General features: G+C 36.4%; 1 protein-coding gene and 1 long non-coding RNA gene across 5 annotated transcripts in view; one reads left to right on the top strand and one right to left on the bottom strand.

Moving 5' to 3' along the window:
- Nucleotides 1-24,729, top strand: part of LOC126759599 (zwei Ig domain protein zig-8) — a 596,656-nt gene that overhangs the window by 344,580 nt on the left and 227,347 nt on the right. The gene's annotated exons all lie outside the window — the stretch shown is intronic.
- Nucleotides 1-24,729, bottom strand: part of LOC126759603 (uncharacterized) — a 236,870-nt gene that overhangs the window by 24,659 nt on the left and 187,482 nt on the right. The window contains exon 3 of one of the 2 annotated variants that reach the window (XR_007667028.1): nt 1,127-1,153. The exons of the other annotated variant lie outside the window; for it this stretch is intronic. This is a non-coding gene — a long non-coding RNA (uncharacterized LOC126759603). Of the gene's footprint in view, nt 1-1,126; nt 1,154-24,729 lie in introns of those variants that run through there. 2 annotated transcript variants of the gene reach the window in all.

The following is a 24,729-nucleotide window of genomic DNA, read 5'->3' as shown; positions in this document are numbered from 1 at the left end:
TTAACGTTAATTTTAGTAATAAAGTCGAACGATTTTTAAACGTTGTTTAGGCGTAAGTCTTTCCATAATGAAGTGCCAAAAAATATTAAATAAAAATAACATGACAGCCTGACACGACTCACGCGTGTTCAGAAAAGGGTCACCCTTATAAGGTGGATGCATAATAATTCCTCAACCAAGCTAACACAGTCTTTAGCGAGTTACTATATATACTACGGTGATGGCCTGGCGTTGTCCTGATGCAACACATTACCTTTCCTATTGATCAAAACGCGTCGTTTGTGGGCGTATTCTTCAGAGTGGGATTGTTTACAGCACAGATCCAAATTAAGAACTTAGCCATGGGGAGCAGCTCATATTAGCGGACTCCTTATCAATCCCTCTAAACACATACCAAAACCTGCTGACCGTCAATACTGGCTCACCGCAATTCGACTATTCTTGTTTTTGCTTGACGTTGTCGCCAGCACTTTTCATCATCAGTATCCATCTGATTCAGAAATGTATCGCTTTCATTGCCATTCAGCACGATTCTCAGACGGGGATTCGGTTCATTGGGTTATACTTGTGTTGCGTTAGCTCATGTGATACCCACTCATTGAGCTTCTTTTTGTGTCGGGCTTTATTTAAGTAATTCCCAATAGGTTGTTGTGCCTTGTCATATTCCTACTCGATTGAAGCAGTGCCTTTTTGATGATTTAGATTATTATGTTGATACATATTTTCGGCAATTGGCTTTTTAAGACGATGCACCTCTTCCCTGCTTTGACATCAAAATTAGTGGATGGGATGTTATACTTTTTTTCATATTTTGACGTCCGATTATGAAGCTAAGGTATTCCAAATGACATTTGTATATCTCATATTGTCGAGACGCCATATCGCTCACGATTTGACTCAAATATATTTTTCTTATTCCTTAATCAATACCTTATGCAGATATTACCTTTTTTATATTAATGGTAGTCTGTCCACTAAATTCAAGCGTTCATTGAAATTCCAAGCGCTTCTTCAATTTTCAACTAGACAAATGGTAAATAAAGCGCTGACGATGGGAACTGTTTTACTTATGCCATGAAAGCCCTGCCGACAGCTGTGCAACACGCGCCGCGTCTTAAAATGTTTACCTCAGACCAACCAGCGTCGAAAAAATCTGAATAAAATAACAAAAAAAAAAAAAAAAGAACAAAAAAAAATGTGCCACTAGCGCTGACGACTGCTGCGTCAGACCAGACGCTAACGGGTCCAGCTGCTCTGATTTCTTTTTATTTTGTCTCAAGGCTTTCCGTTCGCCTTCGGTGCACGTAAAATAATCAAAAATCAACTTTATGGAAAATATGCAAATTGTAATGTTTTTTATGGTTACCTTTTCTTGCTGTTTTTACTGCTTCGCAATCCTTTACGCTTTTTATGTCCTTTAGTGGCCATCGTTTGTGGTAATTTTGTGGAATATTTCGCCATATCGCTGGCAATTTCGCCAGTCAAATGACAGTGTCTACTATATAATGGTAAGGAATTTATTGTTTTCACTTCGAGCACTAGCTAGAGCATTGGCAAATAATCGAAGTTTTTTACTAGCGGCTATTGAAGGCATGCATTTGCCGTCACGATTTGGCATTTAACTTTAATAGTTGAAAGTGAAAGTTTCTTTCATCTATTTTGCATTTTTAGTTTTGTGAAACTTTCAATGAGAGTATTGATTAATAAAAAATATACTTACATATATACATTGTATTAAATGGGCATTTTATAGCTTCTATACTTAAAATTTTGTTTTGAAGTATCCCTTTTTGCATAAACTTTCAATTGTTTTTTGGAGTCGGTCGGTAAGTGTGGAAAAGCAATTCCACACGTCGGAACAGTACCCATGTAGGCCAAAACTCTTTTCAGGACTTATTATGCGTTTATAACTTCAGCGGTATCCATCAGCTAACTTCTACTCTCAGGATAACCGTCTAGATTGAAAAATCTACTATTTCAGAAACCAAGCCAAAGAAGTCAAAACTTATTGAACCAATCGTTACAGTTCTTTAAAAGCTTTCAAAATAGAATGCAGCGCTGCTAGCGCATTAAAGGCGTCACGGAAGGCATGCTCCTTAAGAGCCGAGGTGCATGCTGCTTGGATCCTCTCTGTCATCTCAAAATGCTTGCCTTTCATCGGCCTTTTCAGGCAAGGAAACAAAAAAAGCCAAAGGTGTATGACTCGTCACCTGTGATTACGTTATTCACACATGCTAAAATTTTCTAAGCACACTTCCACTCGTTGCAATTTCATATCGTCAGTGAGCACTTTCAGGACCATCTTCGCGCACACCTTGCGTATGTTCAAGTGCTCCGCCACAATGAACCAGAGATTTTGATAAATTTAACATCTGGGCAGCATTCGTTTACTTAGTCGACAGTTCAAAACTTTGCGCATACGAGGCACATTGTCGGTGTTTGTCAATGTTCCAGGTCTCCCAAACTAGTCGGTACCTGCACGCTCCGAAGTACAGTCGCGGCGGAAGAAAATCAGTCATTTTACTTTCCGAACAAACCCTGTAGTCACTGCCGAGGCTACATTCGAAGGTAACTACAAAGCTGATCACTGCCAATATAGCAGAAATGAGTCGGAACTTCGCTCCGTTCCGTTCCTTCTGCTACCTGAACTTCGCAGGATTATAGCCAGCGCTGGCTATGACCATTAGTTTTTGTCGCAAGATCGGCCCAAAGTGTTACTTGTTCTGATTACAGAAATGCGATATCCCTCTTGGGCCTCAACCAGTCAGTGTAAGCTAACCTAAACGTCGACTTTATAATATAGTGGCCTTTTAAAGGAATAATGTCAGAAATCATTCCCTCTACAAGTAAATCCAAATCCACATAACATTAAATTTAATTTGTATATTCCCTTGATTACCAAACAACTTTTAGAAATTACATTAACCCCGGGAAAGACAAAAACTTTTCAAGTAACTTTCTGAAATTATTTTCGCATTAAAAGAGTTAATTTGTAGAGAATACAAGTTGTTTTGCAATTTCTACATAATCATCTGATTTTTGTTTGTATGCAAGTCTTAATGCTGCTGCTACAGCACTAAGTGCTTTGATAAGTGTACTGCTAAAGTGAAGAGGCTTCCGCCAAAAGTGCAGCTTATCATTTTGTTGCATACATCCAACAACTGGGTACTTAATCTATGCGAAATGTATTCATTGCAGTGGCAACTTCAGGAAGTTTTGACAACTTGGCATCCTTTTTAACTCAGACTTGACTTGACTTGATATGCCGGCACTGATAGTGTTCAACCATTACAAATACAAGGTGTATGCAGAACTTGGCATTTGTAGACGCAATGCGAAATGCGAACGAGATGAAAGTGTTTTTAACATTTCACCGCCATTTGCAGCTTGAGAGTGTGTGCATCTGCGGAGGACTGTGCAGTGTAATATTTTGTATGTGTATATCTAGGAGCGCATAAAACTTGGGCGTATGAATCAGACCTGCAATCTGCATATGTACATACAGTGCTGCATTATTATGCTGCACCTGAAATATACAAATATGCATACATATATATATGTATGTGTACGAAACATCTGACTGAGCATACGGGACTATAAGTTTGCATGAGGGTCGACTAATGAGTACCTAGTTTCAATGGCGAGAGATAGTTGCTATCGTGAAGTTTACTATCATGGATCCTTGGACATATAGGCATCCCTGGAAATGATCTAGCTGATCGCCTGGCGAAAGAAGATGCAGGAGCGAGTTCGATAGGACCGGAACAGTGTTTCCCCATTAGCTCTTACACTTTACGAAACAAGATACGGAAAGAAGGGCCTGTAAAAAGGCCACTGGCAGCAATTGTCTGGGCTTTGGCAGGCAGAGCTGTCAATCTTTACAGAAAAAAATTTAGTTTGTGCGATTTTATATATGTAGATCACTGCACTTTCGGTGTCATCTGCACTGATTAAGGTACTATTCGACGCTTCTGGGACCAAAGAGCAAAGACACCGGAGCAAATGCAAGAAGAAAGAGTCAAGCTATTGGGCTAATAAATACGGTGAAGGAACATATTACAACCATATACACAGTGGCTTTACTAAGTCTCTTTGGTTTGATGTGGTTAAACGAAGTGTTCTAATAACAGGCGAGGGCACAATAAAGCACAGATTGCAGTGCATTCCTCAAATTTTAATCTATCTATGCAGTACATTTTAGTAGACGGCTACTGTTGAGCCGAATTGAATTCGTGGTTTTGTTTTAACAGCATGTAGAAGAAGGCAGGTTTGTTGATTTACAAAAATTTCCAAAAAGAGCAATACCGATCGGTGATACTTTTCTTGGTTTTAAACGCGAAGGGAGCATCGAAGACAAAGATCGACTGAATCCTATATGCGGTGACCCTTCTTTTTCGATGTGGATCGTCAGAAATAAATTTATCGAATTTCGAAGTGTCGGTTTTTAATGGCTTAACCCTAAGTGCTTCAAAAATGGCAGATGCAATATTCAGCACCGTGGGTATTATACTGCTTGAAATATCGAGCATGTGAAAGTTGTCGACATATTAGCACGTTTACTCGCACTAAAAAACAAACGTAACCGTAGGACCAGTATTTGACATTATCTAGTGGAATCCAAAGGAATTTCTGCGTCGTGCCATGATGACCAGACTAACTTAGCTCACTAGACGACGAACCTGAACTGAATAAAATGATCAGTGTCATATCGGACCACCCTCATAGACACATGCTTGCAGCTTTGCAGCTTCGCCCTCCTATCCTGCCAACAAACGGATACATTGCTTTGCCTGCTATCTGCTCTGCTTGTCTCTGCCCTGCTAAGAAGACGTATCATCATCACCACAGCAACACAGCAAGGTTTAAGGGAGAAGAGTGCATAACTCCATGCTAATGTGCAAATGTGTCTGTGCGAACAAATATACAAAACGTAATCACGAAAGTTGCCCCAGAAGCGCTGCTGTTTGCTTTTCCCACCTCTTCCGCAGAAAAATGTTGCAGCTACTCTTGCACGTGTCCTAAAGAGCCCACAGCATGCAAGCACCTGCATGATCCAGCTTGTTTTGCATCTGCTTTCGGTTCGCAGTCAAATCTTATCAGTCACTGCCGTCACTCAGTGCCTCGGTTACTGACGAGCGCTCGTATCTTAATATCAACTGACGTATTTATTTGCTCGTTACATGGTAGCAAATAGTGTTAGTGTAATGTGGCGATTTTTGGTCTTTTGCTCACTCCCTCTTTCTCTAATGTACTACTAAGTAAGTTGGGAATTGACAACACGATTCTGCGAAACTCATTACGGGAAGATCATATGTGAGACAATAATATGTTGCGGTGGCTGTAAGAGAGTCTACTATAATAGCAATGACACGTTTTTTTGGTAGATTAAGGATTATATTACTATTTATTATAAAGAAGAACATAAACTTTATTAGGTTAGGTGTTATTCCGGTAGGTCATTAAGCCACGCATAAGTCAGTTTGGTCCTTTGCGATACCAGATGGAGTTTAGTTGTTAGGATCAAGAGGAGAAGTCATCCGATACCTACGCTTGACGCGAATAATAGTCTTGCTAATGCGGGACAAGTGCACAATAGATGTTTCATTGCTTCCCTGGTGACCTGCTCTAGACATTTCCTGCAGTATACTTGAACTGTCAGCCCCATCCTACGGCCGTGTGCCGCCACCAGGCAGTAACCACTTAGTATTCCGATCATATTCCTACAGTCTTTTCTATTAAGTACCGGTAGGAATTTTGTGTACTTCCGATCTACCGTTTTGCAAATGATTTTTGTAGTTTTGCACTCAGATAGCTCGTTCCATCGAGTTTTGGTTTTCTTTACCATACTTCTGTCAAGATCGTCGTATATGCTTGGGTTTCCCAATGTTGATCACGTTTTTGGATGTTACCCGAATACCATTCTTGGCAATCTCGTCCACTATTTCATTACCCTCGATGCCTTTGTGGCCTGGCACCCAGTAGAATTAAAGTTGCTTACTTCTGGCAATATTTTCCACTGCTGTCCTGCAACCCAAGACACTTTTGGTCGATATACGACACGAGGTTACTGCCTTGATTGCCGTTTGGCTGTCTTCGTAGATTGTTTTAAACTTTCGACGGAGACAAAACCCTTAGTTTGTTTTGGATAAAGAATGGTTTTGTGGAACAGTAAAGTTTGCGCATTATACTGTAATCGAGCTTAAGTCGTGGTTCCATTGTTTACAGAAAAGTTAAGATTGTTCACGTCTGACGAATTAAGTACTCATGGTCCAAAACAGTGTTTTTTTTGCCAGTGACAGAGACTCGAGATTTTACACCACAAGAAACGATTTCAATAAAAATACATATATTCTCATTCAACCAATCGCATAACCCTTTAAAAGGTGAGATATTGTACATGTACTATATACATAGTATATCCTGTATATGTATATATATTAGTTTAAGTACTACGTTCAAACGTAATTGCAAAAACGGAAATTTAGAGTAAGTTGCTTCATCGGCAATTAAGCTGCTTAGTTGGTAAGAGCGAGGTAATGAAAATAAACGTGCGAAGAGAATGCAACAAACGGCAATGAAAGTAGCAAATCATTATTAGCAATGACAGCAGTGCTTGCTAGACACGCTTACAGTCGGTAGAAATGATCGGAGAATGATTGCTTTGCTTATAATTTTGTTTAATGCAAGCGAATTTCTCCGTAGCTTTGAAAATCAATACTACTTGTAATATTTCACATATGTATTTTAGTTAAACAATTTTGGAAATATATGGAATTTCAATGGTTTTACATAAAGTGTTAATGAATCATAGATAAGAAATTAAAAATAAATTGTTTTTCTGCTTTCTAACTTTGGTTTTCTTCTTTTGAGCAATTTTTTAAGTGTATCTATGCTTGAGAAATACGTTTTTTCTCTCATAAATATATGTAGTTTATATAGAATTGATTGCTTACGTCTCTTTGCGCACAAATGTATGCTTACGTGCACACCGGCGTTCACGACATGCATCTTTGTAAATTACGATTGCAGCTTAATGAAGCATAAATTGTGTGTGGAGAAGTGCAATTAGTTGCTCATTACAATTCTCCCATTTCTTCATTAGTAAACGGAGAATCAGAAATAATCAAGCTAACAAACAATAAAAAGAACTGTAAATTAGAAACAAATGAAAAATAATTTTTCATGTTATGTGCATTTAAAAAGACGTGTTTTTGGCTTTTGGATCAGATTAGATCAGATTAGATAAATCTTCCGTAACCATCAATCGCTCATCTTTTCGACTATATACGGGCGAATTCAGACTAAAAGAGTGATGAACTAAGAACTACATTCGGAGATTGTTCTTTATGTATCAATATTTTTTTTGTATACAAAGCTGTTAGCGAAGCGTCAGTTTTAATAATAAAGGTAAACACTATTTTTGTCACACGAACTTCCTAATGATTGTTTTTAACTTGGTGTAGCCTCATTAACAATATATAATAATTTTGTTTCAATAACTTCCAATTTCTTTGACAGCGACATATTATTTGGTGACCTCATATACGAGTCTTTTTTTAAATAACTTCATTAGCAGAACTCTATAGCAATCGTGTTCGACTAACTTACATCACATATATATTTGTTTCATCGTAAATATGCCACGAAAGTATTTTAACTGCTCTGAAAGTTAGTTAAATGAGTGCAAAATTAACTTTTAAATTTCAGCTATTTAGACTATCTTGGATCTGCTGTGAGGAATCAATATAAATCTTGCGTTCCAAATAAATGTTGTGTAACGTGTACGAGACTATTAAGTTGATCTAAACAAGAACTCAGACCTATGCCATTTGCTGTACCAATTATTTGGACCGTACCAAAGGACGATGTATGTGAGTTTTTATTTTTGTTTGATTTAGACAAAAAGCATTACAATCAAGTCCAAACTTACTACCCGCTATCTAATCTTGTCTGTGCCTGCATACTACTGAACTACCTGTGCAAAGTCTTCAAATCAAACAGAAAATCAGGATTCTATTTATTCAAACTTAAAATGGGAGTATTTGTAGGTCCACAAATACGGATTCTCATAAAGGATAAGAGCTTTGCACGCTATTAGAAAAGTTAATAAAAGAAATTATGATATATACAGCTTTATAACATTGACAGACGGCAGCGTTAATGCAGCGATCCGGTTTAATTCAGCAGTTGGTGAAGATATATCCGTTGCTAACTCCCATTTAATCCTCAAAATTTTAGAGAGTTAGCTGAATTTTCGTTGGCTATATTTTTAAAATTGGCCATTAATTTAATCGATTGTGAATGAAATTCAAGCAACACTGACAGCTGTTTTTCCAATTTTCAGCAATAGAACAAGAAGTTTTATGTTATGATGTTATTTTATGATAGAGTCTTAAAAATAACATGTTAATATGTCTTTGTAATAAAAAATGTCTTGTAACTATTAGGCGGAAAACAAGCGCAAGGCTTATCTTCTATTCATTTTCATTGAAAATATTATAAAAATGACTATCAGCTGTTAACGAGAGTTTCAAACTCGGATAGCTGCCGTCTGTCACCTACAAATTTGGATCTGATTAAGTGCGCAGGTAACTCGGATTAACGTTGCCGTCTGCCAAGGCTATTAGGGTGTAATATGTCCTTAAAAACTCATATACTAGACTCTCATCAGAATTTATATCCGGCCAATTTGGATGCTGTGAGTGACGAACAAGACGAGAGCTTTTATCAGGAGATTTCTTTAATGGAGAAGCGCTACTAAAGGAAATGGAGCGAAGGAATGCTAGAAAATTATTGCTGAAAATTTAGAAAAGACCTTTCAAAAGCCAGATATTCAAAAATATTAGGTATTATTTTTATATTAAACAATAATTTCTCCTAATTTAGCTGATGTTTGTACTTTTTAAGAAAATGTATAACTTTTGATGTCAAAAGAAATTTTGAAGTGTAAACTATTTTCATTTACTATTGTTGTTTGAGGAAAATAACAGTTTACACTTTAAATGGCCGCAAAAATGTTTAAATGAAAAAAAAAAAATTAAAAAAAAAAAAAATAAAAAGTCCTTTTGGCTTATGCTTAAATATTTCTGCATGAAAAGATTACCCTATATTGTTAAAAGTGTGCTCAATAATGTACAACAAGCCCGAATAAAATTACTTAATCCATATTTAAGAAATGAATTCGCAAAAAAGTATTTTTGTTTACCTTGAAACCCTAACCACTCCCTTAATTAAGCTAGTAGGTAAGTTCAAAGGTTTTGGCTTTAAATTTCACATGCTCAATTGATCGATTTGATTGTTACTTATTTTTGTTTATATGATTATAAGTTGATTAAAAAATTTACAAACTTTATTCCTTTTACCAAACTAAATCGTTCATAAAAAATATTTATTTCATGGCGAAAGTATAATTCAATCTAGAAACAAGATCCTTCACTTTTGTCTATAATTTTGACCCAGTGTAATTAACAAGTGAGTTTCCTTTCACAAGAATAAAAATACATTTGATCATAATAGCCAAGATAGTAAGGACTGTGATCGTCCTCTTTGGTTCACCTTTCAAATTTTATGTAAAGTTAATTATGAATGAATAATTAAAAGAAGAATCACTTCACTCCTGTATAACATATTTCAACAGCTACTAGACATTTTTTTATAGTTAAGTAAGCATTTAATTTATACAAATCAATTTAAACTTTAAATAAACTGCATAACATTCGGATCTCATTTATTTTGATTGTACAGTGCTGAACTAAGCTAATTAAGTGCTGTCCCCCCAGACGTGGACATAATCATGAATATATTCCCTGCACTTATGAAACTCCGGCGGAGTTTCGCATTGCTCAGCACAACATAAATGAGCATATTGAGAGCACTTGAGAGTAACGCCATTGGCGAATGTATAAATACATAAATAACTTCGTATGTGTATATAAAACTTCTCACAGACACATTTGAACGTGGCGATAACCTGGTGGAAAAAATTCTTAAATAATGTTACTACTATAGTATTCATGTGTAAAACAATATAATGATAACTTTTTAAACTAACCTCCAATCTTTCTGAAATCTGACTATTTGTTTTATAGCATTTTTGATTTTCCCTGAATTTTGCGTGCTCACAAAATCGAAATGTGATCTGTACGTTTTTTACCCACTCTTTCCTCTCAGCATCAATGACTTTGCTTGTAACTAGCGGATAGCTGACAGACGCAAGTGCTGGTGAATTATGAGTTTAGCAAGCAGCTCCATCAGTTCACAATTAATGTCACCACCGCAAAGCGCCACCTAATAAATCGCTCACTCACTCACACACACAAACGTACTCAGAAACGCGCTCTGTGCTATTTGCACGAAATTATTGCCATGCACTTGTTTGTGGCCGAGAGCGCAATTGAACGCGAAATTGTCGAAAATGCGAAAATAGCCACGAGCAGTCGAGGTATAATTGCAGGAGCGCACAAACGGCAATAGGTCAACATTTAATGAATTATTTCACTTGACAACGCGTGCAGGGACCCGGCCATGTCCCTAGCACTGAACAACGCCACATTTATGAAACTTGCATTCAGCGCGGCTTGTATTTGCTGCAAGCTGTGTGGCTTGCGTGTGTGTGCGTGTCACGGAGAATGTGTGTAAATTATGTTAGGTCAACCGCGACTTGCGAAAACACACAACGCGTTCAACGGCTGCAGTGGCGGCGGCGGTGGCAACACGCGCAACGCGTTGGTATGCAGCGCATTTGGTTGCTCGCCTGTGAAACGTTTTAATATGTGCCACACGGCTGGAGGCGAATACACTTGGCTTAGCCAACATGCTGCAGCGCATTAACTACAAAACATCATGCAGTTAGATCTACAACTAGAATGTGTAGCTGTATATGTGAGTTCGTGTGTGCATTTGCCTACCTTGAAACAGAAATACGTGCAGGCCGCTGCAGCACCGCCGTACATTCGTTAATAGAGTATACGTGGATATATAAATATACATGTATATAAATATATATGTATATAAATATATATGTATATATAGTATATGTGCATATATTGTATATATACATGCGGCTATTCAAGGCGCTGAGCTCCTAAGCATCTCAGCTCTTTTATGCCTGCACGCGCTTATACATAGTATATTTATATACACCTTTATATATGAATATGCGGAGACTCTCTGCTACACTCAACTATATTAAGTCGGCTTTTCGTGTCTGTAGGGAAATTTTAATTAACTGCGAACATCTGAAATGCGCCAAAACGGCGCGAGACATTTGAGGTCACAAACTCGTTTATATTTATACATGTGTTTCATTAAGGCAGCTGGCTATATCTGTTATATGAAACCTATATACTGTTCTTTCCAGCCTCTGTGTAATTTTTGTGCAAAGAAAATATTTTTACAATTGGCTTTAGCATTGTGTTCTGTTCTAGATATCCATTTCATGCGGTAGTCGAAAAAGTCTTTTCATATTTCTAATCAAACTTCAAGTTTTTTTTTTTTTTACATTTATACTAACAAATAAATAAAAATGTATGTATCATTTTGCTTGATCACTTTTTGCGATTTTTCTGCTAGAGACATTATTCCATCAGTGTAAAACTTTTCTGGTTTTTCGGCGAAAACTGCGACAAGTCATTTTCGCAGGCTTCTCTTCAAGCCAAATTTACTCCATTAAAGGAGTATTGACCGAAACACTCTGATAGTGCAAGGTCAGGGCTATATGGTGGATGTATCAAAACTGCCCAGCCAAGCTCTTCCAGTTTTTGCTTATGTGTGTGGTCCTGATGAAAGACAAACCCTTTCTGTTAATCAGTTCTGGCCATTTTTTGTTTCGATTGCTTGCTTCAATCTCATCAGTTGTTGACTGTAAAATGTAGAATCAAGTTCTAGGCTAGAGCAGTTTTTTGATTCCTTTTTTATTCGACGCGTCAGCCCTGGCTTTCGACCATTTGTTGACCTTCACCATTTGTGATCTTTTTCGATTATTGTCGTATTTAATCTACTTTTCGTCTTCTGTTACCTTTCGCGTCAGAAATGGTTCGATTTCATTTCGTTTCAGCACAGACAATTCATGCGGTACCCAAACAACGAGCCTCTTTTCGTAGCCAGCCTCTTTTAAATAGTTCAAAACCGTTTGATGATGAATGTTAAGTTCTTTAATGCTTATGTGATGGTTTTGGGCAATATTTTATACGAGCATCGTCTCTTTCCATGGAAATTTCAGCGAAATTACGAATTTATTGATATTGGTGGCGTGGCATTTTGCCCAAAATTTTTCTCATTATTTTCACTCATTTTCAAATAGCTGACACTTTCACATATTTTAATATAAATCTTAATTATCTCATTCAAAATAAGCTACTTTTGACCCAGTACACGATTCTAGCATTAACGTCATTCATACCCAAAACATTAACCACACTGTGCGAATTGGATCCATATTAAATTTGACCACGATCGTAGGCTTTGAGTTGATGGTATCTTACATACAGTGCAATCTGTATTGAACGAGTTGGTGCTATTTGGTCCTAAGTATATTTGAAATGCTTCATTTTGGTAATTTATGATGAACACATTTACTTAAAAAAAAGTTCAACATTATTTCTGATTTAAAAAGAGAACAACCCCAATTTTATGCTTTTTTCTAAAAAGTCCACAGGAGTTCACAAATTTTCACAATTCACAAATTTGGTTTTGAAATTTAGAAAAAAAATTTAATGCGGAACATTGACAAAAGGAACACATATTTATATTTGATTTTGCCAAAGAGGCAAGTTAAGCAAACTAAAAACGTTCACTTTTTCATACCTGTAAATATTAAAAACTTACAATTATATTGTTGCAACGTGCTACAGAGTATAATATAGATAGATAAAGGGAGATATAAATATAAATGATCAGGATGATAAGAGGTGTTGAAATCCGGACGTTTAAAAAAATGGGCGGTAGCTTCTGACGAGTCATCAACGAAGTGTGTGGTCTGGTGTTGTCCTTGTGAACACTACACCCTTCCTGTTGGGCAATTCTAGACGCTTCTGGTCGATCGCCTGCTTCACGCGGTCCAGTTGTTCGCAGTAGATAATAGAGTTAAGCGTCTGACCATATGTGAGCAGCTCATAGTGGATGATTCCCCTCCAATCCCACCAAGCACAAAGCAAAACCTTCCTGGCCGTCAATCCCGGCTTGGTCACTGTTTGGGACGATTCCCCGGCCTTCGACCACAACCGTTTTCGCTTGATGTTGTCGTATGTGATCCATTTTTCGTCGCCACTCACCATCCGCTTCAAAAATGAGTCGAATTCGATACATCTCACGGAACGTTTCTCTACCGTATTTGTCTTTAACGAAACCGAAGGAAGACTTTAAAAAGCGCGAATCATGCATAGCGTCGTTTTGTAGGTTATGTCAAGACCTTTCAAAGATGTATAGTATTGCCAGATACGAGCTCTGTAGCGCGATAGATAGCCGCGAAATTCAAAAGACAAAAGGGAGGAAGAGAGATATTTGACAACCTAATATATTTGTTTCTAACTTTCCTCCTGGCTTTAAATCGTTTAGTTTGGTCAAAACGCCCGAAGCCTGAGCCCTTTCTTACTTTTTTTAATTATATGCAAAATATTAATATATATGTATATATCTGTGTATATATAATAAACTTATCACGTTTCCTTGCATTTGTCTATATAGCACATAAATATTTAAATATTCGAGTGAAGCATGGTTTGATTAATTCTTTCCTTTACACATCAATCATACGCCGTGTGGAACCACAAAATATGGGTGCAGTATGCCTACGAAAAATCCATGCAAATCAATACAAATTTGCAAAACCAATTTATGCGTTGGTATGTGTGTGTAGGCATGTAGTAGTTTTTCATGTTTTATGCAAATTAGAAATCCGTAGATATGTTGACAGGTGTGGGATTTGTACGTGACACAAGTGAGGTATTTCGCTATTAAGGCTTATACTATTGTGGTTGATCATACGCCTCGGTGCCCACACACATGACACCCGCTTCAAATACACAATATATAAGTAAGCATGTATGTGGACTAGAAAGGCTGATATACATAGGTATCACAGTGCCGTGCTGCTTCCTCACACGCAGCACATTCTGCCATTAGTGATTATTGAAGTATGGAATTATTTGAATTTTCTAGTCAGCAGAATTGATGCATTGATTACTTAGTCGCATGTTTGGCGTGAATGAACATGACATATTTTAAATGTAACAGCTTACAATGGAATTTATAGTGAAAAATGTAGCAATAGCAGATTGGTTGTGGAAAACATTCATTGAAAAATGCTTATGTATATATGTACTTTGTGCTTACATGAATGAGGAAATGAAAATATGTAAAAGTTAGAGGATTTGTTGTATTAATCAATCACAAGTTTTATTGAAAATTTCAAATTTACAACTTAAATTTATTTTTTTGGCATGCAATATACTTATTACTTTAAATTTACGAAAATTATTTAGTAAGCTGTAAAGAAGATAAGAGGTGTTCATTTCAGTAATGTATTGAAAGAATGAATATGTAAATTATTCATGCAAAATATGCATGTTTTAGATTGGCTTGTTATCGAATATGTGTTCTTCAAACATTCAATTTAAAAAATGCTGTAAGTAGAAAGGAAAAAGTATTACGATTTACTATTGTGCAACCTTTTTCATTATTGTAGTTGTAAAATATTGAACATAGTATCATTTCATGTGAGTTGATTGTATTTGCCACGAGATAATATTATTCTACTATATAGTGAAGACTCTTAAGAGTAATTATGGCATGAAAAATCTTTTATATCGTTCCCATCCCCCTCACAAAAGACGCCTTTCAATCCTAAGCGCTCAAATATTTATAGTCAAGTAAAGAAATAAAAAAAGAGAATTAAATAAAAAAAAAAAACTTTAAGACTTTTAGCATTATATTATACTACGAGGGCTGCTATATATATTCTGGCCTAGGGCAACACTAAGTGTTGCCAGGTGCAATCTGACATTTCCATTGGAAAGTTTGACATCTTTTAGCATAACATCACTCAGAAGGTTTTGTCATTTAATTGTGAATTGTTTTACTTACAGGGAATTAAAAAATTCATCTCGGCCAAAAAAATGGAATTAACTTGTGAACATTTTCGTGCGATCATTTTTCACAACTTTCGACGTGGATTATCACGTCAAGAGTGCATCGATGAACTAAAATCTTTATATGGCCATGAAGCACCATATTATAGCTTTGTGAAAACCCGGTACAACGAATTCATTCGTGGCCGACGCTCGCTCAAAGATGAATTCCGTGAAGGTCGTCCAAAAACAGCCGTTGTGCCAGAAAACATCGATGCCGTACGTGAACTGATAATGCAAGACCGTCATTGTAACATACCTTCAGATAGAGACATGCCTATGCATTTCTCCCACCAGCATACATTCGATATTGCATGAACACCTGGCCGTAAAAAAGGTTTGTTCTTGTTGGATCCCGCACAATTTGACAATCGCTCAAAAAAAGGCTCGTGTGGATTGGTGTAAAGAAATGCTGAAAAAATACGATCGCGGTGCTTCAAAAGACGTTTATAAGATCGTCACAGGTGACGAATCATGGATCTATGCGTATGAGCCCGAAACAAAACAGCAATCGACAAAAAAAAAAAAAAAAAAACCATTTTCGTTGATAAATATGCCTATTTACATTATTAGGCCAAAAATATATATAGCAACCTACGTATAAAGCTAGAACCCTACATCTTTTTTCATACCTCCTCACTAGAAGGTTATATGTTTGAGTGCTAATTCACGATCCACTCTAAATATTGGGTAGTCAAAAAGTCTTTTCGTATTCCTAATCAAACTTCAAATTATTTTTTTATATTTGTAATGAACTTTAATGAACCAAATATAAACCATTTTGGTCGACAACTTTCATCAGAGCAAAACTTTTATGGTTTCGCGGTGAAAAGCTGCGACAATTAATTTTCACAGGCTTTGAAGCCAACTTTACTCCATTAAGGGAGTTTTGCATTCACCGAAACAAATGGTTGTCCGAGGTGCAAGGTAAGGGCTATATGGTGAATGCATCAAAACTGCCCAGCCGAACTCTCTCAGTTTTTGTCATCAAAGATGTGTGTAGAGTCTGATGGAAGACAAAAGATGTGTCAATATCTAGAATCAATCGTTGCCCTATATGATGAAGACGAAGCGCCAAAATGCTTCACCACACTTTCGCACATTATTGTCGTAAATGTCTCCTGTTACCATTCGCTTAAGAAATGTTTCGATTTATTTTCGTTTCAGCAAAGAATCGCAGATATTAATTCGGTCCATTAAATTTTTCTCAGACAATTCATGTGTTACCCAAACATCGAGCCTCTTTTTGTAGCCAGTCTCTTTTAAATGATGCAAAACCATTTGATGGTGAATTTTAAGTTCCTTAGCAATGTCATGGCTGCTTTTGTGATGGTCTTGGTCAATCTTTTCCATAATTTTATCGACTTCTTCAACGATAGCTGGACCAGAGCGAGGTGCATTTTTCACATCGTTATTTCCAGAGCGGAAGCGAGCGAACCATTGTTGTGCTACAAGAAACTGATACAGCATTGTCTCCGTAATTTTATTGGTGGCTTGCGTGGCATTCTTCCCTTTTTTATAGAAAAATTTCAAAATATACCGAGTTTCTTCACTATTTCCACACATTTTTGAACAGCTGATACTTTTCTTAACTTCTCAGAATTTAATTTTTTTTTGGTAAGTGAAGCTAAAATCTCACCTTTCCAACACTATATGGTATGACACATTGTTATTGATAGCACTGGAGATATATGGCTGCAACCACATCTATTGACAAAATACGAAAATACTTTTTCGACCACCCAATATTAAAAAAAGAACATATTTTTTATATTCTCCTACTTTGTCTGGGAAAATAGAAAGCACGAGCGCAAAGTTATAAACTAGTCAAAGTAGGAGGTAGGTGTTAGGGTGGTTCTTATATTGAAGTTAGTCTCATTAAACTGCTCCCACTGACTAAATAACTTTTATGATAACTGCTCGTAGTTAGAGAATTTCGGAACTGAAACCAATTGTCCCGATTTCCTCCACTATTATAATAAGAAAATATGAGGTCATATCAATAGTAACGTAGAACCTAAATATTTACTACTTAGCCTCTGTTGAAGTTTACATTTTAATATGAATGATATACCCTATACAGTAGAAGAAATCGTTGAGTGTTAGAAAGTTTGTGACAAAAAAATGTACTACCAAATTTAAAAACCACCCTAGTGTACCAAAAATATACATACATATGTTTTTCTGGAGTATTACAAAGCAGGACAAAAACGAGCTCGACGTGCAAACAAATATAAAGGTTAAATGTGTTGTATCAGTGTAGGAGCTATTACAATAGTGAGGGAGAGCAATCACACTCATATACACTAACACTGGTATTTCATTATTTACGCCGAGCTGTGCACGGAATCTAACAATTACATGCCAATATAAAACGTATTCTTTTGTAGCAACCAATAAACCGAGCAAACGAATACTTCAGCGCTGCCGCGGCAAGAAGACTGCTTGCGAACTGCCGTTATATTCACTGTTAGTGGGAGTACTCCCAACCATTCTCAATTGTCATTCTCTACTGAAGTATTTGGGTAAGTAGAGAAAACAGTAGTGAGTGTATTTGAAAATGAACCAACAAATCAATGTTGGATTAAAGAAAATCGAATTCGTTTCGAACGTTTCAATTAATTTCCAATTAAAAATACGTTACGTCAAGCCATTGTCCTTTGGAGTGGCAGCGCCAACAGTGGAATGGAATAATGATTCGGCAGGGAAATCGGAGTGTAGTTGGCTTGTACCCGCATGTGCGAACAGCAAGTGTAGTAAACTGGAGTGGAACTGAGTTTGAATAGGCAAAAAAAAAGATAAAAGAATGTGTTGAATATAGAAGAAGAAGGAGAGTGGAATTGGTAGTGTTTCCAATTATCCATTAAGTTGTTTATTCAGACTGCTAGGTGGGCGTAGTAAAACGTGACTTTGCGTACTTGGGGGTTTATGTGTATGAATCGCATGTTTAATTTTACTGCAATAATTTCTTACTTTAAGTAAAGACTTCCGAAATTTTATTCTTTCTCTGATATTTTAAATAAAATATGAGATCTCTCATCTACTTGGCTCCTCTTGACCTCGTTAATATCATCAGATACTGGCAATGCTTCAGTGGTTCTGGAACTGACTGATGTTGAGAATTTAGAGTTTCTGGAGAAATTCGATAGTACTTTCACCAACGGTTGGATCAATTCATTCGTTTTATGAATGTCTAGAGTAATTTCGTTTTGAACTAACTTACTGACAAGATCTTACTATATTTTTCTTGATATAATAGCTGATCTCTGAACATACATAAAGAGTTTAAGGTCTATTTGTGTGCATTTCACGAACAATATTTTGGGGAATAAATACTTAAACCTAACAGATTTCATCTGTAGTACACCAAACCCAACAAATACATTATAACAAACAGTAGTTGCACGAAACAAAAACGCGAACATACCATCAAAATAACTTTGTGCGATTGAATGTGTGTTGTGAGAGAAAATGGTTTTCGAATTTCCCAAGTGCGTAATTTTATTACTGCGCGCAAACCCTGCAAAAAGCTTACGCAAATCTTTAGTTTCTTTTCCACCACGATAGACAAGCGAGATTCATACATCTGTGCGCAAGAGTGGTTTTCTCTCTAAACACCATATTGTGATTGCATGCGGAGCACATCTACTTCCTGTTAACCACCAGCGCTTTTCGCGGTTTGCTATAACCACATATCCGTATAAAGCCGAAAGAGGAAGCGCTACCTCGAAATTCTAATTTAATTTTCGAAAACCAAATGCTCTTTGCTGCTACTGCATTTGAAATATTTTATTTTGGTTTTCCCATTTTAACTAGAACGTTTCTTGTATTACGTGGAATTTTGAGCAATATATAAATAAATCTTCGATTAATGATGAAATTATTTGCTTTTTAATGAAGAAGGTTTTATTATTGGCTTGGTTTTGGCGTTTGTTAGGTCTGTAACTATATTCTTGCCGTTTGCAAAGAAATAACTGTGTTATTGTTCCATTGTTCTTAAATTCCGAACACGCCTTAGGAAGGTTATGTCCTTACACATATTTTTCAGAAAATGTCATTCATTTGAAGCTGAAATAACAATATTATTTTTTACTTATTTAAGGGGGTATTCTGGTCAAGAAGCATGAATTTCAGGTAATTTTGAAAATGTCGTAAAAAAAAGCAATACTTTTTCTATCCATTTTTTTTATTAGTTATTTGTTAATTTTAGAAGAGTACAGAAAAAAATTAAAAACTAAAGCTGACGAAGTGGGGGGTCTCTAAAAATTTCCACGTGACCATACCCATGATTTCAATCCTCCTAGTTATCTGAAACAAAAAAAAAAAAAGATTATTAATCTAGAATAATGTCGCAATGGCCGGAACTACGGAAAAGTGGGAAAATTTTTTTTTCGCAAAATGGCGACTGCTTGAAAAAAAAAAGTTTTTTTGGATCACTTTTTCTGACTATTTCGATTTTTTTTTTAAATAATAAAAATAAAAATTTGAAGATGGGGCTAGTTCCAACCATAGACCAGCCCATAAAGAAGACTCTATAAAAATTTCAAGTAAATCGGTTCAGTAGAACCTGAGAAATCGTGGGTATCGTTCCGAAAAAGTCAGTTTTGAGAAAAACGCGTTTAAAGTTTCGCGTAAAGTCTTTTGTTCGATTAGTTCCGGCCGAAATAGTTTGTATGCCAGGTCAGAAAAATGCCTATATCTCCGAAAATAATTTGAATTTTGAAAAATTCTCTTCTACACATATTCTTGAATAGTTAAACTTTGAAAAAAAAAATCGATTTTTTTAAATTTCTAGACCAGAATACCCCCTTAAATTTCTACTTGAAAAAGTGTCGGAGACTTCTTCTTTATTTCTTCAATATGCAGAAAAGATCAATCGAAAGTCATCACATTTTTTTTTTTTATTAAAAGATATACACCCTGTCAAGAAGGTATCGGGAATTTTTCGTTTCCCCCTGTTGTTGTTGTTGTAGCGGCAGAATTCTGCCGAGTTGACATTCCTTGGCCGGATAAAAATCCAGGTCCGTCCCGGTTACGTAGACCCGACTGTCGTGGGTCATCGTTTATCATGACTTCGCCTTGACTTAAGGGATAGCCTTGAGATGGCACATATTCCAGAACCGTGAAGAATAGCGTGGTATTACTTTCTTCATGCTTAAAGGTGCTTTTAATAACACCGGTAAACCAAAATCCATTTGTTTTTTGTGACATGAACATAACAAAATGTCAAAGTTGCAACAAATGCAGAAAAAAGCTATAGATTTCTTCTTTCACCTATAATTTTTTGCTATGAGGATTTTTGGATTTCCCTTAACAATGTCCAGCAGTAATCGGCAAGCAAACTCGCACTCCACTTGCCTTGGTACCGTTTCTCCATAGTAGAAATGTCGTAGTGAAACCGTTCCCCAGTTTTGTCACTTACGGCCCCTAAATTCTCGGGGAAAAAATCCAGATGGGAGACCAGAAAGTGAATTTTAAGGGACATGTTGCAATCCATTTTTTTTATAGGCAGTAGGTAGTTCAGTCACAAGATCTTTGTAATTGTCAGCTTTCACATTCCAAGAAAATTTTTAACGGCTCGTATTTCAGTTTCTTTAAGCATTTTTTCAAATGTGTTATCTTTCAATAGTTCCCTTATTTGCGACCTACAAATATGCCTTCCTCAGTTTTTGCTTCACTGACTCTTGGAAACTTTTGTTTCAGATACAAGAACCCTTTTCCATTTCTGTCCATTTCCTTAACAAAATTCTTCATTAAACACAATTTAATATGCAAAGGTGGTAGTAATACCTTTTTGGAATCAACTAGAAGTTGACTGGTAACATTTTTTTGTACCGAAGTGAGTGTCTTACGTACTGGCCATTGCTCGGAGTGGTCATGTGAATTTTCTGAATAGCCAGAAGTTACACGAAACGAAGTTAAGAAGCTATGAAGCCCAGTAAGGAATGAGCTCCTTGAGTTGCTCACAAACAATGGGATTCGGTGTCAAGAATACGACGATGACATTGCTATAATGGCACGAGGTCCAAAGGTGGTTAAATCTGAAAAGGGCTGGTGTAATGCGGTTGAGTTAAACATCAACTTTCAAAAACAACCGCATCCCTTTCACAAAACAAAAATCACTTCTCGGCTTGGGGCCCTAAACTCCTAAGTCTCACAGTAGACTCAACCTTTAACACTGTCGAGAGCCACTCATGAAATGCAGGCGCCTAGCTGCTAGATTCTGCAGCTGCAAGCCAGATATCATCAGATGGTTATACATAACTCCAACGCGACTGTCGAAACCAGCGTATCGCTATTCTCAAGCGGCACTAAAAGCGTTGAAGTCAAATCGCTATTGGTGGAGAAGTGTATATAAAGGCTAAACATAAAATAGTAGCCGGCAATGAGCAACCAACTAGCTCGCTCTGCGGCAGTTTTCAGGATGATGAGGCTAGAACCTTGCAATTCGGTAGGGACCTACACCTTAAAGAAGTTGCTCCGCACTGGAAGCAGGCAACAAAAATCCAGCACGCCAAGTTACTATTAGGAGGTTACAATCTAGCAATGTTTCGATATAAGATCAGCCTCCCCCGAGAAAAATTCCGTCTCCTTGTCGCGTTCTGTACTGGGCACTGCAGGCTCAAGAACCACTTGTCCAACATCTCTTGCACTAACTGCCGATGATTGAGACATGGAACCTCAAACTCAAGTACACCTGTTTCTAGATTGCCCAGCAAGTAAAAGTAGACTCAAGGCCCTTGGATCCATCTACGTGGACAGGACGGCAAGCTCCAGGAATTGTTCAGAATGCTGGACCTATGTGACCATATCTGATGTAGAAGAGGGTACAATAGACCATAGGTCGCAAAGCCTCAATTATTTTCTATCTATCTATCTAGAAAAAGAGTCCCACCAAAGTTAGCCTTTCTTTCTTGCTATTATATTATATAATTATTAATTTCGTTAATTAAGAACTGTGATTATATTCAAAACAGTACTCACTATTTGAATAAATGCAAAACCTGTACTTGCAGAAAGTTTATTAAAACATTTACCGAAACCACACTATATTTGACTACTGCACAATTACCGTCGAAACTTCTGCCTTCACTGCATTAACTTTTGCAGGAAAAGAAAGCAAAAAGCAAAGAAGGGTAAACAAAAGTGCGACAACTCTTCGCATAATTCTCGCAAGTATTCATTTCCAGCCAATAAGTATGGTCCTTCAGTGAAAACTACGTCGTTGTGTTTAATTGCACGAAGTCAAAAGCAAACAAGCTTTGAATGCAAGTATGGTTGTAGCGCGCAAGACTCAATGCGCTTCCTCGAACTGACTTGCTTAACGACTGCGTGAAACTCGACCGACGCTTATTAACATTTATTTCGAGTGTAATGAAATACGGCAACTCAAAAACAACGAGGTATCGCATGAAAATTTGATAAAGGAAATTTAAGTTGCATGAATTTGCAGCGGTAAAATTTTAATTAAAGGCAAAACTTTCTGCACCAACTCAAGAGAGGGACACTTCAAGTGAATTGTGAATTGTGCTCTCGTTGTTGTTGTGCGCGCAAGAAATTTTCAAAGAAACAAGAAAAAAGAATAATCATTTAAGTACCCCGTGGAATTGTGTTCCAATTCTTAACTAAAATTTATAATGACTTTTTGGTGGAAATTGTGCGTGTTGCGTCAGCACTTTTCCACAGCAGCAAGTTACTTCGCTCACGGTGTTGCTCTAAGAAACTTCAAATTCAAATTTAAATTATGAACGGTCATAGTGTGGCAAGTGGGAAAACAGTAGGAAAATAGCCGTCGGCAGGTGATAACTCACCGAAAAGACTCGAGTTGAGGACAATATCAAAAAGCGAATGGCGGTGAATTTGAAGTTGCATGTCAGCGAAAGACTTTAAGTGCGAAGTAAATACATTGCAACGAAAGTGTGCAGCTTTAGTAGGACTTGTGCTAAGACATAATTGCATAGAAAAGGTTTTCAACTTTCAAAACTTATCCGCCCGCAATCTCTTTGAAATTGTCCGTGTTTCAGTTTAGTCACACTATGCATTTTTAATGCATATACCAAATTTGAAGAGATTAACTTTAACAAGGTAAAAAAATATTTTTAAATTGCTTAATTTTTTCTTTCTAAAAAAATATAAGCCGAATATGATTTTTTGAAAAATTTTAACTTTATAACGATCCCCATACAGCACAGTTTGACGTTTTTAACGAACATTCCCTAAAAATCGTCATTATGAAAATATGAAGATTTAAAATCATGTACCACAAAAATTGTAAAGAAGTCAGGGTAACTTTTCTCACATTCTAACGCATTATTGCTTTCACTAAAGATAATTTAAGCCTTCTTTTTCATTCTTTTAGCAATCCTAACTTAAAAGAAACACAGCAAGAAACAGCCTCTAACATCATAGTCACAAAAGGAACTCCTTGTAAACTTGAACTTGTACACTTGTGTACTTATTGGGATGCAAATATGATGGGTTCAAATCATCAGATCATCAGGATCAAGGTCCAGTTAACTCTCTGACAAAAAAATTAAAGTTAATGAACTATTGCTAAATATTATTGCACCTAAGTGCTAGTCCTCTGAAGGAATATTTTTTATAGTTCTGAAATCTTTAAGTTAGTAGTCTGGTAACTTGGGTTCAAAAAAAAAATTTTTTTGCTTAATTTGAAAGTGCAATGTCTTGAAAATATGCTGTGAAAATTTCAGACAGAAATTCGAAATATTTCGGGAGTTATAACAAGTTTCCTAGAGCGCCTCGGAGTCCTCTCTCTCAGAGTTGTTGAACTTTAAACGCGTTTTTCTCAAAACATTGTTTTTCTGGTCGGCCCGGGTCCTAACTTTTTTTCTCCTACCGAATGCTTTCAAATTTTAACGAACTGTCAAAAAAAACACACTTATAGCTTTCGTCGGTACTAACGATAATTTTTTTCACCCCTAACTTTTTATTTTACAACTCTTTCTTTGCTAAAATAAAAGGTTTTTTTTTCAAAGTCCGCCATTTTGTTATTTACCCTTGAAATTTAACTTCAGTAGTTCCGACCAGAATGATATGTCTATAGATTTAGAATAATCAAGAATATTTGATTTCAAGTAACATCAAGAGCCAAAATCACCCGAGCCACCCACGTGCATTTTTTGAGGTTCCAACTTCGAGTGACAATAATAAAGTATTAAATCTTTTTAAATAATTTTTTTTTTTATATTTTCATGATAATTCATTTTTATTTTCCAATAAAAAACCACCCTCCAAAGAAGTCATGAAAATAGGCATAAGTTACCAGACTACTACCTAAATATTATCCATGATATGGGTCTATCGGTCAAAATGGGGGTTGAGCGCTTTTCGAGGGATAAGGCCAGTGTGGATTTAAAAATAAATTGGCTTAAAGTTAAATTGAAACAATATTTTTTTGAAAACATTTCTATTTTAATTTTTTTCTGAGATCCGAATTTGACCCTTGTAGTCTTTATCATATAAACTTCTTGGGAAAAAAATACATCATTCAAATAAACGGAAACAAGGATGATAGGCACGATTTTATTTATTATATAATAACCCTATTTCGAAAACGTTCACCTTTGAATAACGAAAGTAAATA

The sequence above is a fragment of the Bactrocera neohumeralis genome, chromosome 5 (assembly GCF_024586455.1).
Source record: "Bactrocera neohumeralis isolate Rockhampton chromosome 5, APGP_CSIRO_Bneo_wtdbg2-racon-allhic-juicebox.fasta_v2, whole genome shotgun sequence".
NCBI lineage: Eukaryota > Metazoa > Arthropoda > Insecta > Diptera > Tephritidae > Bactrocera > Bactrocera neohumeralis.
This window is presented reverse-complemented; position numbering and strand designations above follow the sequence as displayed.